General features: G+C 44.9%; 1 protein-coding gene across 1 annotated transcript in view; it reads left to right on the top strand.

Annotated features, from left to right (window-relative positions):
• GK (glycerol kinase) overlaps positions 1 to 974 on the top strand; it is a gene marked incomplete at both ends in the record, with an annotated part of 33,895 nt that extends 32,921 nt beyond the window's left edge. Inside the window, one exon of the mRNA XM_084269941.1 lies at positions 45 to 974. The remainder of the gene's footprint in view (positions 1 to 44) is intronic.
• Positions 975 to 14,948: the final 13,974 nt, after the last annotated feature.

The raw sequence follows: 14,948 nt of genomic DNA, 5'->3' as shown, positions 1-14,948 counted from the left end.
AGAGTAAATTCTATGTTACTAATACACCTTCTTTGTCTTTTAAGGGAAATGAGACTACTTAGTGGACTCTCTGGATGAAGCTGATTTTTCCTGTTTCATTTTTTTCGTTGTCTGAAGATATTCCACCACCAATGTGATTATACTGCTCGTGTGACTAAATCCATTCATGAATGCAACTGTTGCCTGTCCCTGAGTAACCTCCCAGTGGTACACTGAAACCTAAGTCTTTGGCCCTTCATTACACTTCCTCCCTTCCCTATCAACCCCAACTGCACTGGAGGCCTTTTCATGAGCTGTCTCACACCATCCTTTAAAATTTCACAAGCCCTAGCTTTGTAAAACAAACCCCTGCAACTTCTGAGGTGCTGCCAGATGGTTAGCCTTCCTTTTCGGGGCTGAGGTACTTTACACAACACACTGCAGAGAGTTAATGATGCGCTGTAGAAGTTTGCAAGCATCTTAAGGATTCTTCCAGCTGCTGTGAATTACCTATGGTATGTCTGTGGTTGCCAAAGATGTTCTGTTGCAGTGGCCACTGGTCTGAAACACCTTCAATGGTACAAACCCTTTAATGTATTCTCAGTAGCACACATCGCCACCGGTTTGGCAACGAAGAGGTTGCTGATGTCATCAACAGAGTAGTACTGAAACGGTCAGTCACAGAGTTAAACAGTTCAGTTTGGCTCCTGGTGTACGCAGTCAGTTTGCCTGTCACAAGTATGTACGACACTAAGTCCCGCGGCGGTACCTTTAAGGAGATAGGAGCGAGTAGAGGTTTTGGTTAGGGCCATGTTTCATGTTCCTGTGCTTTTGTGTTAGCTTGGAAAGGCAAATTTGATACAGTGTGCTCTTGACAGGACAGCTTCTTGGCCCTCAGCAGGCAGTAACTTAAACTGCTCTGTACAATGCACTTTTCTTGACCAATACTGCACATATTCTGTCATCCTGCTTAAGGATATTTTAGCGATTACTTGTTAAATCTTTGAAAGTTGAAGCTTAACTTAGTCTTCCTTCAAGAGGGTCCACTCCAAATTAAATATTAGTGTTTTAGGTTTTTATCTCATTTAGTGTATCTCAGGGACCAAAAAACCTGCCTTTCGGTTTCCATGTCCGTAGTTTGAACAGGAAGTTGTCGCAAAGTGTGCTGGGACAATCCAAAACCCTGGCATGGAAGGGTAAGCACTTGGCCCCTGAAACGGGCCATTGGCATTCACAGGCAACATGCATGACGACTGAGTTGCGTCCACTTTGAGACTTTTTGTCCTCCACAGGTAAAGGGGCGATGCAATACCCTTACCTTCAGCTTCCCCCTCGGTACCCACAGCGTGAGGAGCGCCGGCCTTGCTGGTTAGGCCAGAGAACACGTGTTCTCACCTAGTGTCCTTTCATTGGCAGAGAACAGGTTAAATGTGGGAGCAACACGGAGAATTTCAAGGATGTGTTTAAATGCACTAGGAGTTAAAGGGAGTGGTTTTGTGTGTGCTGCTTCTTAAAGATTTTTGTCTTTAAATAGTCTTTAACAAAGTTGGTTTGTCTCTGTTAAACTAGGAGTAGAGGCTTAGTTTCTAAAAAGATGTTAAATGTGCGTGCGTCTGAAGCAGCGGATTGCACAGAAGTTCAGGTCTGTACAATATATTTAATATCCAATGCATATTAATTGCCTTTTTGTTTTCAAGTGCAATGACCTTTGAAAATGTGACTTGTAAGTTAGAGGTTAGAGGAGGAATATTTTTTGTCCTGTGGTTGCATGTAAAAATTCAACAGTGGAGATTCTTGTGCGCAGGGGACAACACAACATCCTTCAAATCCCCAATCTCTTAGAGATACTCAGATGTGAGGTTTCACAACTAAAATTGCTGGGCTTTCCACTTCATATCAGAGTGGTGAAGAAACAGTGAACCCACAGGAAAGTCTCTATACCCCTTACCTTTACTGGGAACCATCGCTGATCCCACCTCACCCCGAGAAACGGGAGTACCAGCAGCCTTTGGAGCACACAGGGCAAGGGCAGCATGCACCTCAGACTCTGCACTTCTGAGTATCACTTCTTGCCAAAGCCACTGAAGCACCGAACCCGGGAACGATTAATGTGGGAGTGTTGCCTTTGCCAGTGCTGCGTGTGGCGGGGCAGAAGGGTAACATGTTAATAGGTAGGAGGGGGCGTTTTTTTTGCTGCTTTTCTGATTTGTCTTTTATTGGGAAACACAAGCCCTATTACTTTTTCACAGAGTAAAAATCATTATTTTATTTTCAATTGTTGGTGCAAGTATTTTTTAAGAATTTCACAGCACTGTTAACTTTCTACCAACATAGCTGAAATATTGTAAACTGCGTGTTGGGGGGGGAGGGGGCAAACTGTTGAAAGTTAGCTTTTTTGTGAAGCTGTGATTTATTTTTTTCTATAAATTGCCAGATTTATAAATTCTTACTTGAGAAATGCATTAACTTGGTATTAAAATGCTGTAAATAAATGGATGTAAGCTGTCAGTTTGTTCTCACACGTTACCTTTCCAACCCGTTTGCAGTAGCGTGCTTTACAGGAGGCATTAGCATGCATGGATCCACCCTCTTTAGGTAACAACAGAGCACCCTCTTTGAGTATCACAGGTCTACACTTCAACTTCCTCAGGTGTACAGACCAAACACTTGGAGCGCTGCATTCTGCTCTTCAGTGACATACTGGGAAATTGCATGTCCTCAAGCCCCTCCGTGGCGAGGAAAAAGCAGAACACAAGTAGAAGGACAAAGAGGGACTCGGTCGTAAAACAGGCTTGATCCAGAGATCCCGAACGGCTCTGCCTGGTGGGGCCAACAGGCCCAACATTTGATCTTACACCAGGGGCTGGTAACTGCTACAGATTACAAAGTCATTCTGAGGTGAGGGAAGGTTTTCTGTTCATGAAACAGAAAACATAGCCAGGAGTGTAAGGTGCTTGTCTTGTTTTGAGAAGGAAGCCTGGGGGAGGGTGCATGTGTGCAGCACGCCTGCCAGACTCCTGTTTACTCTGTCTTGGTGTCAGTTCTATTCTGCACCTCTAGCACTGCCTAATTTTACAGAGACAGAGCCTTCTTCATCCACAGTCTTCAGAAAGTCTGTAGTGCCCTATAGCAAAATCAGTCATGTGAGTCAGGAACACAACACACACACACACCCACCACCCCCCCACCACACACACACACACACATACCACACACACACCCACCCCCCTGAAACAAACCACAGAGAAGGCATTTAACTATGCCGTGCAGAAACCTTAGGCAACACATCACACCAGACTTCTCCCTCCGCTCGTGTGTGAGACTCCAGAGTCACACAGCAAAATTAACAGCCTGCCCGTCTTCGTGCTTCACAGGAGCATACTCAAATTTCATGTTTCATCCAGCTGGAATATTATTAGATGAGAACTTTATTAATGTAATTAGTACCAAACATGTATATGCATAAAGAAAGGTAATACAGTATCTAGTTTTTCATTGGAGCTCAATACCAACAAGCTTCTTAACATCTGTATCAGCATCCAAGCCAAAAATCTTTCTTTCCTTCTGAAAAACCCTAGATTTGGAGCTACTGGAATGCTACATTACGAGCTGTTACACAAGCCCACTATGTTTCGAGGGGTTTTTTAATTATTATATTTGACTAGCATTTATGGAAGTAGTACTCATCAGTCCTAGAGAGAAGGGCAGGCACGTGAGTAGCAGCTGCCCTTTAAAGCTCAGGAATCCTGTGCCATCCAGGGGGCCCTCCGCAGGCTGGAGAGATGGGCTGGCAGGAATCCCGTGAAGTTCAGTAAGGAGAAGTGCCACGTCCTGCCCTTGGGAGGAACAATCCTGGGCACTGGGGCATGCAGGCAGCCAACTCCCCGGGAAGCAGCTTTGCAGAAAAGGTCCTGGGGATCCTGGTGGACACCAAGTTGAACATGAGGCAGCAATTGCAAGAAAAGGCCACCAGCACCCTGGGCTGCATCAGGCAGAACATCACCAGCAGGCTGGTGGCACACCTGGGGTGCTGGGTCCAGCTCTGTGAGGGCCAGTATGAGACACAGACATGCCAGAGTGACTCCTGTGGTTGGCCACAAAGGTGGTTAGAGCATTGGAGCACCTGTCATATGGGAGAAGCTGAGGCATCTGGGAGTGCGCAGCTTGGAGGAAGCTCAGGTATCAACACCTGATGCAGGCAGTAAAGGCACTGGAGCCAGACCCTGCTCAGTGGAGCCCAGTGACAGGATGAGAGGTGATGGGCACAAACTGCAACACAGGAAATCCCATTCAAGCAAAAGAAAAAAAAAAAAAAGTATCCTGAGGGAGCACGTTGCTCAGAGAGGTTGTGGAGTTTCCATCCTTTGAGATACTCCAGACAGGATGTGGTCCTGCTCTTGCTGACCCTGCTCTGAGCAGGAGGTTGGCCCTGATGATCTCCAGAGGTGCAGTCCTGCCTCAGCCAGTCGGCGAGTCTGTGATGAGGTCAGCCACAGCTTGTCTCCAGCACAGGCAGAAGGCTTGAGCCAGCTAATAATGGCCAGGGACACGGAAATGCTGGTTTATTTGGGCAAAACCAGCTCACTAGGTATGAATCAGCTTTCTCACACTGTTGTGTTTCAGCATTATTAAACTGGCATGATTACAGTGCTACCTAGGTACAGATTTGTTTTGGAAGAGTCAGCCCTAATGTGTGGGCTTGCTATCTTGCTCGGTTTCGTTCTGAGGGAAAGTCTTTTAAGCAGTTCCTAGTCAGAGTTTAAGCAGAATGACTGTTTCTCAGATTCCTAATTGCCCCAGTCCAATACTCCAACTTGTGTAGGGGATTGTGCCACCAGGTACTTCAAAGCAGCCCAAAAGGCGAGCAGGGGATAACATGCTTCCATAGAGAACACAGTTAAGTTGTAGTTAGCAAAGCCTAAAAATGTGGGTTCCTTAAATGTTTGCAATGGGAAGAAATCCGTTTGGGAGCCTTTTCTTTTTGCTTGTGGTGTTTTTTCATTTAACCTGTGGGCTGCTGATCTGAGGGCTCCTTCTCTGACAGTCCTTGAACGCATATCTGCTTCAGTTGGATGGATCATCACTTCTCAGTTCCGTGGGGCTGGCACTCTCCGAGAAGCGAAGATCCAGCAGCTCCAGCTTCCTGATCGCCTCATAGACTTCAGCAGCTCCAGCTTCCTGATTGCCCCATGCACTTCTTGGGTCTTGCACAACTAGAAAAAGAGCTTGCAGATGGGATGGCTTTGGAGATCAGCTGTCGCTGTCTAGAGCGAGCATTTTCCCTCCCAGCTCTAAAGAAGTTGCAGTTGCCTTCTGTTTGTTTTGACAACAGGGTGGCTTAGTCAGTGTGCTCAATGGCACCCACATTTCCTATCCTACTTCATAAACAGCTTCAGGAGATTTGGGTATCTCCCTGTTGTCTCGCAGGTGAACAGATTACTGAATACCTGCCTTAGAGCTTACTGTTTGACAGAGAAACTCAAGATGAATTACCTGTTCCCACTGGCTTTTATGAGCACAGAAATCCCTTCTGTATTACTGCTCCATGTCAAACAACAGGATGTTGTGTAACACAAACAGTGCCCCCCCCTCACATGAAGTTTCGGCGTCAACACCACTTTCTTCCACAAGTAACAAAGCTGAGTACGGCCCCATTTGAAGGAAGGCTACTTGAAAAAGCTCTGTAAATGCTTTCCATCTCTGTTTATAACTAGAATCTAACTCCAAGTCTTCTATGGACAGCACTGTCTGGAAATGAATGTGCCACTGCTGCTTCTCAACCTTGACTTTTCAGGGAGAATTGATTCTTCAGTTGTTCAGTTCCAAATAGCTGACTCTTTGGCAAAAGAAACTGCTTTTACAAGAAGAGCTTCTAGAGCTACACATACTGGAGACATCTGGTATTCTCCAACTTTTTTGTTCAATTTTTACTAAGGAAGAAGGGGAGAAGGGGGGGGGGGGGTGGTGACCTATTTGGACCATGGAAGAACACTGTCTTCATGATGAAGAAAAATATGAAATGGCAACTTTAATATTGTTCTCTACATAATGATTCTTGTGTCTCAGTTAAACTTCAAGACAGGTATTGTTAAGTCTCTTGAACACACTGCCCCACAGGAAATAGGTCTGTATTCCCAACACCAGCTATTCTTACTTGAACCATTGTTAGTTTACAACAAGACGCAAACCACTTCGTGTGCAACATGATGCCTCTACTTTGTGACCCTCTAATGCAAAAGCCTTAAAGTAAATAGATTTTTCCTTACCTGGGTTTAAATTTGAGCTCACTGATGAACCTGCAAGTGAAGAGTTGCCAAGGGCTGTCGTACCCAGCAGCAGATTTCAGATCATGCGATCATTTCTCCAACTGTTACCGGCCTTTTTGACTGCCGCTGTTACACCAACAAGCAACAACATTGCAAGGTTTGTCAGACTACCAAACGTTAGGTAAGGTTAAGTGAAATGCACGTTCATGTAATTAATTAATTAAATTGCACATGTTGTAATAGTGCTGAAAGATTTTATTTGCTGAACTTGAAATAGGTTACATCTTTATGCATGAGTATGTGAAATACCAAATCCCACTTGATGTGCAAATGAGGCATGTTGTATGTGGGAAAACTCAGGTTTGGCTTTATTATTTGGTGGGTGAGGTAAGCAAAGATAGGAAAAACATACCAGGATTTTAGCGGATCAGAAGCCAGTCTAATGCATAGATCGGTATAGCAAGCAACGGGATGGCTGAAGGTAGTAACAGTAGGATGATACAGGTTTACAGAATATCCTTGAAGATCTGAAATTGTTGGAAGATTTTGTTGTAGCTTCATTTAAAAAAAGAAAAAAATTAAAAAATCAGTTATTCCCACTTGCTGTTCAAAGTAGCATCTGTTGAAACTGCCACAGCAGCACTTGGCACAGTATTCTCAAAATGAAAATGTTGAAATGGTAATTTAAATATTTATGCAAAAACATGAGTCACAGCTGTGCTGCCTTACAATAGAAACAGAGATAACATCAGCACACGAGCGGTTCGTTTACACGCCGCAGATCAGCATTGCCAAACCCGCTTGCAGTAGGTGCGTAGCGCTGAACACGCGTGAGGAAAGATGGCGAGCTCTTTCATCACAGAATGTAAGAAAACCAAACCAAACCAGAGATGTGGCGATGCCTGGTTACAGAAATTCACTTAAGACTGTTAATGTCATGGATTTTCACCCAAAAGCCATGAGGTTGCAGAATGGAGGTTACATGGGGACCTAATAATCCATATGCACAAAGTAGCCATTAAGGTGTAATTAGGCAATTTCTTTCTCTCTGTGGATATTTAATCTCAGACACTGCCCAGACTGAGAAAGGAACCAATGTTCCATAGTGAAGAAAATGGATATAAGTGGCATAAGTCTGGGTTTCGTTTCTTTCTAAGTTCTTTCTAAGTTAGAGGTTTTGCAGTGCACAGGGCAGGGGTTCTTCTTATTCCGGCACTTGAAATTACTCTGAACTACAACCTCTGCACAGGCATCTCCAAGGTACCTCTGCTAGCAGTTGTTGGTTTATTATTTTGGGTTTGGTTATCTGCAGCATCACTTTTGAGTCTGGACTCCTTGTCAGTAAAAGCATGCCCGTTTCCAAACAGGAACGGTAAGCTGGGTTTCTCCATCTGCTTGAGTAGTAAGGTAGTGTCTGACCGTCTCAGGGCACATGTGATCATACATATAGATGCCAGACAGCATCATACTTTAAAGATACGTTCTTCAGAACATATACTCCTTCCCCACCCTTATAGAGGGCCATCTGGATGGTGGCCATGTAGACAGTCCAAAAGAAACACTATGCAGAAGAATGAGCTAAATGAGTTAAGTTACACTTAAGTCCACACACTGAGTGTTTCTGAGATTCAGAGCAGTACCTCTAAGGGGTTTTATGGAGCTGGTTTACAGCATGACAAGAACAGAGCACTGCTGCTGGGAAACAGCATTCGAGAGAAAAAAGTTAAAAAAGTATTTGATGCCCTGTATAGAACTCCAGACTGGTCTGGTATGGGAGAGACCTCAAAGTCCATCTAGTCCCACCCCCAGTCATAGGCAGAGACACCTGCCACCAGACCTAAAGCCACATCCAACCTGGCCTTGGACAGCCCCGGGGAAGGGGCAGCCACAGCTTCTCTGGGCAGCCAGTGCCAGGGTCCCACTGCCTTCACGGGGAAGAATTTCTTCCTACTATACAATCTAAATCTGCCCTCTTCTAGTTTAAACGCATTACCTGTTGCCCTATCAGCACACCACCTGATAAACAGTCCCTCCCCAGCTTTCCTGTAGCCCCCCTTCAGGCATTGGAAGGCTGCTATAAGGTCTCCCTGGAGCCTTCTCTTCTGCAGGCTGAACATGCCCAACTCTCCCACCCTGTCTTCACAGGAGAGTTGCTCCAGGCCTCTGATCCTCTTCATGACCTCCTCTGGACTAGCTCCAGTAGCTCCATGTCCTGCTTATGTTGGGGGCCTCAGAGCTGGATGCAGTACTCCAGGTGAGGAGGTCTCATAAGAGCAGAGAATGTATCTTTGTATAAATTCCATTTCCCCCTCTCCATCCCAGCTTCAGTGCTGAAGTCAGGCCCACCCTGTGAGCCTTTGCCAGCAGAGCTGTGTGACCCATGCCTATCAGGACACTTTGGTTGACGTCTTAGCACCCACGTACATCGGGCACAGTGGCAACGCTGTGCCTTTACTGCCTTGGTTGGTGCCGGAGGTGGGGGCTGGTCTGAAATCTCTGCATTACTGCAACAAAGCTGCTTTAGTGCCAGCTTATTTCTCTGCATTAAGAAATGCTTTTGCAGACACAGCCTGGGCACCTTGGTCTTCAGCTAGCCCAGGCTGTTATCAGAGCGATTTTAATAGCTCGTTTTCCAGGCCGAGTCACGTAATGTTTCTCATTTAAACAAAGCAGAGTAAATACAATCTATTCCAAAGTAATCTTTCTTCAGTCAAGACAAACTTTTAAAAGATATAGAAAGGAATTAACAGTAAGAGTTTATAAAAAGCCTTCAAGTGACAGCATCACTTCGTTTGGGTAAGTGCATAGGTAAGATCAATTGATTTCCTCCGGTCCCTTTTATTCCTTAGACTGATCTTTGCGAGCATCCCATAGGGTGGAAATTCTCCAAAGAACATAAAATCACATTTGTCACCACTTTAATTTTTCTACCAGAGCAGATGTTGAGGAAATATTGTCCTAACTGTGAAAAATTAAATTCCTATTTCAGCAGCTGGCCCAATGCATGGGACTCTTCGTGTTTAATCAAGGCAGCTCTTGTACTCAAAAGCCATTCGTACAGATCTTTATTAGGTAATTTATGATCTTCGCTTTCAACAAACACACATTTGTTTTGCTGCTTTGACCTTTCCATCATCTGCTAGTGCCACCTAAGTTAGCATTAAGTTAATGCCACAAGAGACTTGAGACAAAATTATAAATCATTAGGCCGTTTATAAGCAACTGAAATATGAAAAACCCCTTCTGTGTGATCATGCTGAGTTCTGCTGTGAATCTGAAGCTTTTGATTGATTAGAAGTTTAAAGCATAAATTCTATTTTCTGAACAAAGGAGCTTTCTTAATTGCATTTTGCCTTTGCTGAAAAGCACCATCTGTTTATAATTTTTTAAAACCACACATGTAGACCACATTCATTTCTCAGGAAAGCTGCATTCACTTATAACTGAAGGTATTCACTACAGAAGCCCTTTGTTTATTCACCAACCAAGCCATGCATGAGCAGCAGGGAAATGCTGACCCTTGGTGCACCTCATACACAGGTGGATTCTTGTCACTAGTTAAACCTGGGCCATCTCTTCAGGCATTACAATCTCCCCTGAGTTTACCCTTTGTCCTTCTGTAGCCACTTGTCTTGTAGATACCAAAGGAGTTTTACAGAATCATAGAATGGTTAGGGTTGGAAGGGACCTTCAAGATCATAAAATTCCAACTCCCCTGCCATGGGCAGGGACACCTCTCAATAAATTTGGATGCTCAAGGCCTCTTTCTAACTGGGCAACGAAGTTTTGAACCCTCTTTGTCAGTAAGTATGCAAACATTGACCAAGGTCACTGGTTTTCTGTCAGTCTGGACCCCATTCAGCCATCATCTTTATTTTTCTTTTCTTAACTCAGCTGGTTGGAGTGGGTTTTTTGTGGGTCCCCCCAGTGTGTTTAGTGACTAAAAATAAGCCTTAAATCCAACTAGTCATTTCTTAATACCTGTGCCAGGCCACTGCAGTGTGGTAAACACTCAGTGACTCACTATTCCTTTAAAAATACCACATCATATATCCCAGCAGAGATGAAAAAGGGCAGGGTCTCTTAGCCTTAGTTAATTACGGATGTAATTATCCTGTTTGGCATGTCCACAGTTGTACATAACTTTAAGCCCAGCTCTTACCCCATCAAAACCAGTAAGCCTTCTGGAGTTCATCTTGTCAGGCTTGTGGGTGTGTCTGGAAGTCTCCTGGCAGCAGTACTCCTCCCCCTCTACTCTGCCCTGGTGAGGCCAGAGAGAAATGTTTTGCAGATGCTGTCACCTTTCTTCTCACTGTTTCTGTGTTGGCTTTCGCACATGAAGAAACCCCACTGGTTTCTGAGAAACTGGAGAGGGGGGGAGAGGGTCTCTGCCTTTTCCAATAGCTGCTGTTTGCTGCTCTCCCCAGGAAAGAGACACTGTCAGGCCCAAAAGGGGTTTCTTTGAGGTAGTCCAGTCTGTGGAGAGCAGAGTTTCCAGGAATAGCTCCAGCTGAAGTCTGAGCACCATTGCTGAGGTCACAGAACCCCAAGGGAAGGATTCCCAGCCTGCTGCATTCATTCCCTTGAGCAATCAGGACCTGGCGTAATCTGGGTACCACATCCAGCCCTGCAGCAACAACGAGCTTTGCTGTTCTGCCCCTTCACCCCACGCAGAGGCCTTCCCAGTGCACATCCACGCACCAGCAGGGCATTCCGCTGCTCTCTATCCGTGCGTTAGGAAGACCCATGGTCACACTCCCAGGTGGCTGAGAAATGAGATCCAGCATTGAGTTATTTACAGCTATATCCAAAACGGGATTTGATGGCCCACCCATGACTCTGGGCCAGAAGGTAAAGAAAGCTCTTCATCAGGGAATTACTCACCCCAGCAGGGGTGTGAGGATGAGGATGCTTTTCATTGCCACCTGCCTCTCTGTTGCTGCTGGGCTTTTAACTGGGGAGGAAACTCATGGTGTCCTGTTGCTGCCCCAGGGACTCTGTGTGTACCAAACAGAGGCAGGCATATACCCCCCCGAGGGGCCTGGGCAACCTATTGCCTTCCTCCTGGGGACTGCAGATGGTATTCTGGCCACCAGCTCTTCGCTTTTCCACTTTCTCCCTCCCTAAGGATCATTTTTCACAAGAGTTCTGGATTAAAATTATTACTTGCATGAATGGTTTTATGTGTATATATATATATAGGGGTGTGTGTGTATGTGTGTGTGTGTGTACATATGTAAAATATGTGTGTGGATATACATAATGTATGTGTGGATATATATATCCACACACATATATTAAAACTTCTAACATTCACCTTTTCAATCTTTTCTCTCTCAGGCTGAAGAAGAAGACAAAAGTAATGATATTTTTCACATCATGCAGTGTTTGAATCATTGGACTTGGCAGCATGTTTCTGCCCTCTACCTGGGCTTTGGAAGGCAGCTCTTAGACAGAAGGGCTGTTGGGTCTGCTAGAACATTCTCTTCTCTTCCCTTTATTTCTGTGTACCTTTTATTATTTTTTTTTCTCTGTGCAGAGTAGTAGGGGCACATCAGGAATATTTTACTTAATGTTTATCATTTTTCCATTACCTCCCTTTCTTAAGAGAGGAACTTAGACTGCAGCGCTTCGTACAGTCGCAGGATGTCAAATAGCTGATTTTAATTTTCTAGACTCCCTATTTTAAATTTAAATGGTATTTTCTTCTTTTTAATGCATTATTCTCTTAATTATAGCCTGATATTGTTTTCTGGTGGGGGGGGGAGTGTGTGAATACAGGGGTTTATTATTAGAATGTAAGAAGTTCACACACTCCTCTAAAATGAAAATTTGAGTGGGTGGATGAATATGTGAAATCCTCGTAATTATTGTGCTTTCCAGACTGCAGGGTGGGACCTGTATTATTTATACTGTATCGCAGATCCATTACATATCAGCTGTGGTGACTCAACAGCTCCAGCTTAAGTTTTGAGTCAGTCTTTGTCTCCTTGCGTGATCATTTTCATTTCAAAATACCCTTCATTCTGTTTCTGTTGTTCCCAGTGAGGCCAATGAGCGATGCTTGTGTAAAATACACCACAAGCAGTTGAAAACCCAGAACCTAAGTACTGCTTAGAAACAGTTTTTGATGAGAGCGTTTCTATTCCGAGCCATGATTAGCCTTTTAAAACCAGCCAAGTGATTTTTAGGGAGTTCATCTGGGATAAATACCGTATTGAGAGCTGTTGATTGGGTCCCTAAAAGTCTGTGGGGACTGATCAGGTCCTGTTTGCACATTAATGACGTTTTCAAACACTTAAACTTCTTCAGAGCGAGCGAAGAAGTTTTGTGGGTGTGGGCACAGTGGCTGGACAGTGACTGTGACTGAGGAGGTGGTTTATACCTCAGCACTTACCAAGACTGAACTGGGATGGAGAGAAGGCAGGATGCTTGCACTTTGTTTTCTCCAGTAGAAGGAGCAGTTTGGCAGTGCCCAAGGACCTGTTTTTTATCCTTCCCGTAATTAAGCAATGGGCAATTAAGTGCAATTACTGGGAATAAAATGACTTGAGTGTCCAATGGGGTTTTTAGGAGCTCAAGGGAAGCTGTTGCCAGAAATCACTGTGCTGTGGCTGCTGGCATAAGAGTTGCTGCCTGCCTTGCCCAGTGCAGGGCATTCCTGGGGAGCCTCTGGCTTCCCCTGACTCTGGCAGCTCTTCCCACCACGGCAACCTTTGCAGAGTCATCTCAGGGCCTTTGCTAGGCTGAGGAGAGCGGGTTGTGGGGTTGTCACCAGCATCTGCACGTCCTCTTTCACTGTTTCCTTTATGAGTGTTGGAGGGCTGCTGGTTGTAGGGTGATGACTATGAAATGAAGAAGCAGCAGCAGTCAGTCACTTGCTCTGGTCACCCTTTCTGCCTAATGCAGATCTCTCAAGGGAGTGGTGAGTGGGTGGTCCACGCTGCCCTCCCCGAGCACAAGCTTCAGACAAGTGCTGCACACTGCTCACATCAAGGGAGACTTGTCCTTACGTTAACCTGCATGGGGAGATCTTTTCCTCTATTTCTTCTTGTGCTTTTCCCATCTCTTAGCTCTAACTTGAAGGATGGTGTGGTGGTTTAGCCCTAGCTGGAGGCCAGATGCCCACCAAAGCTGCTCTATCACTCCCCTTTTCAGCTGGACAGGGGAGAAAATATATATTGAGAGGTTTAGGAGTTGAGACAAGGACAGGGAGAGATCATCTCATAATCAGTGTCATGGGCAAAACAGACTCAGCACAGAATAAAGGAAAGAAAACCCAGCCACACAAAACTACAACAGATAGGCAGGGATTTCAGTTCCCACCAAGAAATGTTAAAAAAAATATATCTTAAAATAAAAAGTAAAAAAAACCCAAATAAAAACAGTAGGAAATATAAAAATTAATATTTTTTTTTAATTAAAATTAGTAAAAAAAAATCCCCAGGACAAAGTGCTGGATGTCATAGTTCTCATCCCGAGAAATGTCTCCACTCAGAAAAGGTGTTTAACCATATTTCAATCTTAAAGGAAAAAGAGGTAGCTGTGTGTGTTTCCAGAACAAGAAACACATTTGGAACGATGTGCACAGGAGCAGGAGGTCTGGGTTCCTTGATGAGCGAGAATGACAGGCGTGCAGACCCAGCCCAATATCCCTTTAAACAATCATCCTTTCAGGAGACCCAGGGAAATACAGAGAACAAGACAAAGTAGGGAAATCTTGGTGCGTCCCTCACAGCTCACACCTTTGAATTCCAGGGGGCCTGAAAAGCGAAGGGAAATCACCAAGTGTGAGGACAGGGAAGCAAAACTGGAGTAAGAGCTTTTCAGGGAAAAAGAGAGTTTGAAAAAGCAAGAAATGTTTCCTTGCCTTACATTCAGAAAATAGTTTGATCAGTAAGAGGAAAGGCACCGACCTTTCTGTAACTCAGTACTTGTTTTGTGTTACATTTACCCTCTGAAAGGCAGGTCATTGCTGAATTAGGTAGTAGAACCTTGGAAAGTTAAGGACATTTGCCACCCTCACAAGCTTTGTATAGGTCGCAGCGACTGTTTATTTATTTTGGAAAACTACTAGCAGTGTGTAAGGAAGAAGAGTTCCAGCTGCCAGGCGGCACACCTGAGGCTGTGAATACCGTGTGAGGGCTCACACAGTCACAGAATCACAGAGTCCAAGTCCAGGTTGGACTTGGTGATCTCAAAGATCTTTCCCAACCTTGTGGTTCTGTGATTCCCTTGCAGTGCCCTGCAGGAAAGCTGGAGAGGGACTTTGTCAGGGAGCGCAGAGACAGGACAAGGGGCAGAGGGCTTAAGCTGAAGGAGGGCAGGTTTAGATTGGATGTAAGAAAGAGATTCTTCCCTGTGAGGGTGGTGAGGCCCTGGCACTGGCTGCCCAGAGAAGCTGTGGCTGCCCCCTCCCTGGCAGTGTCCGAAGCCAGGCTGGATGGAGCTTTGGGCAACCTGGGGTAGTTGAGGGTGTCCCTGCCCATGGCAGGGGGTTGGGACTAGATGGCTTTTGAGGTCCCTCCCAACCCAAACCAGTCTGTGATTCTGTAACTGTATTCTCTTTACATGGCTGTAGGGAAAACATTGGCTCTAATATTTAAGGCCCATTTTCATTATGAGGTCACAATCTAGACCTCATAGCTTCATAAACAGATGAAAAGAGATTGCTGTTTATTTTCCCAGTTGCTCCAGTTCGAG

Source organism: Gallinula chloropus (assembly GCF_964237585.1).
Source record: "Gallinula chloropus genome assembly, chromosome: 1".
NCBI lineage: Eukaryota > Metazoa > Chordata > Aves > Gruiformes > Rallidae > Gallinula > Gallinula chloropus.
Note: the sequence above shows the minus strand (reverse complement) of the source record. Positions and strands in the feature narration are given on the sequence as shown.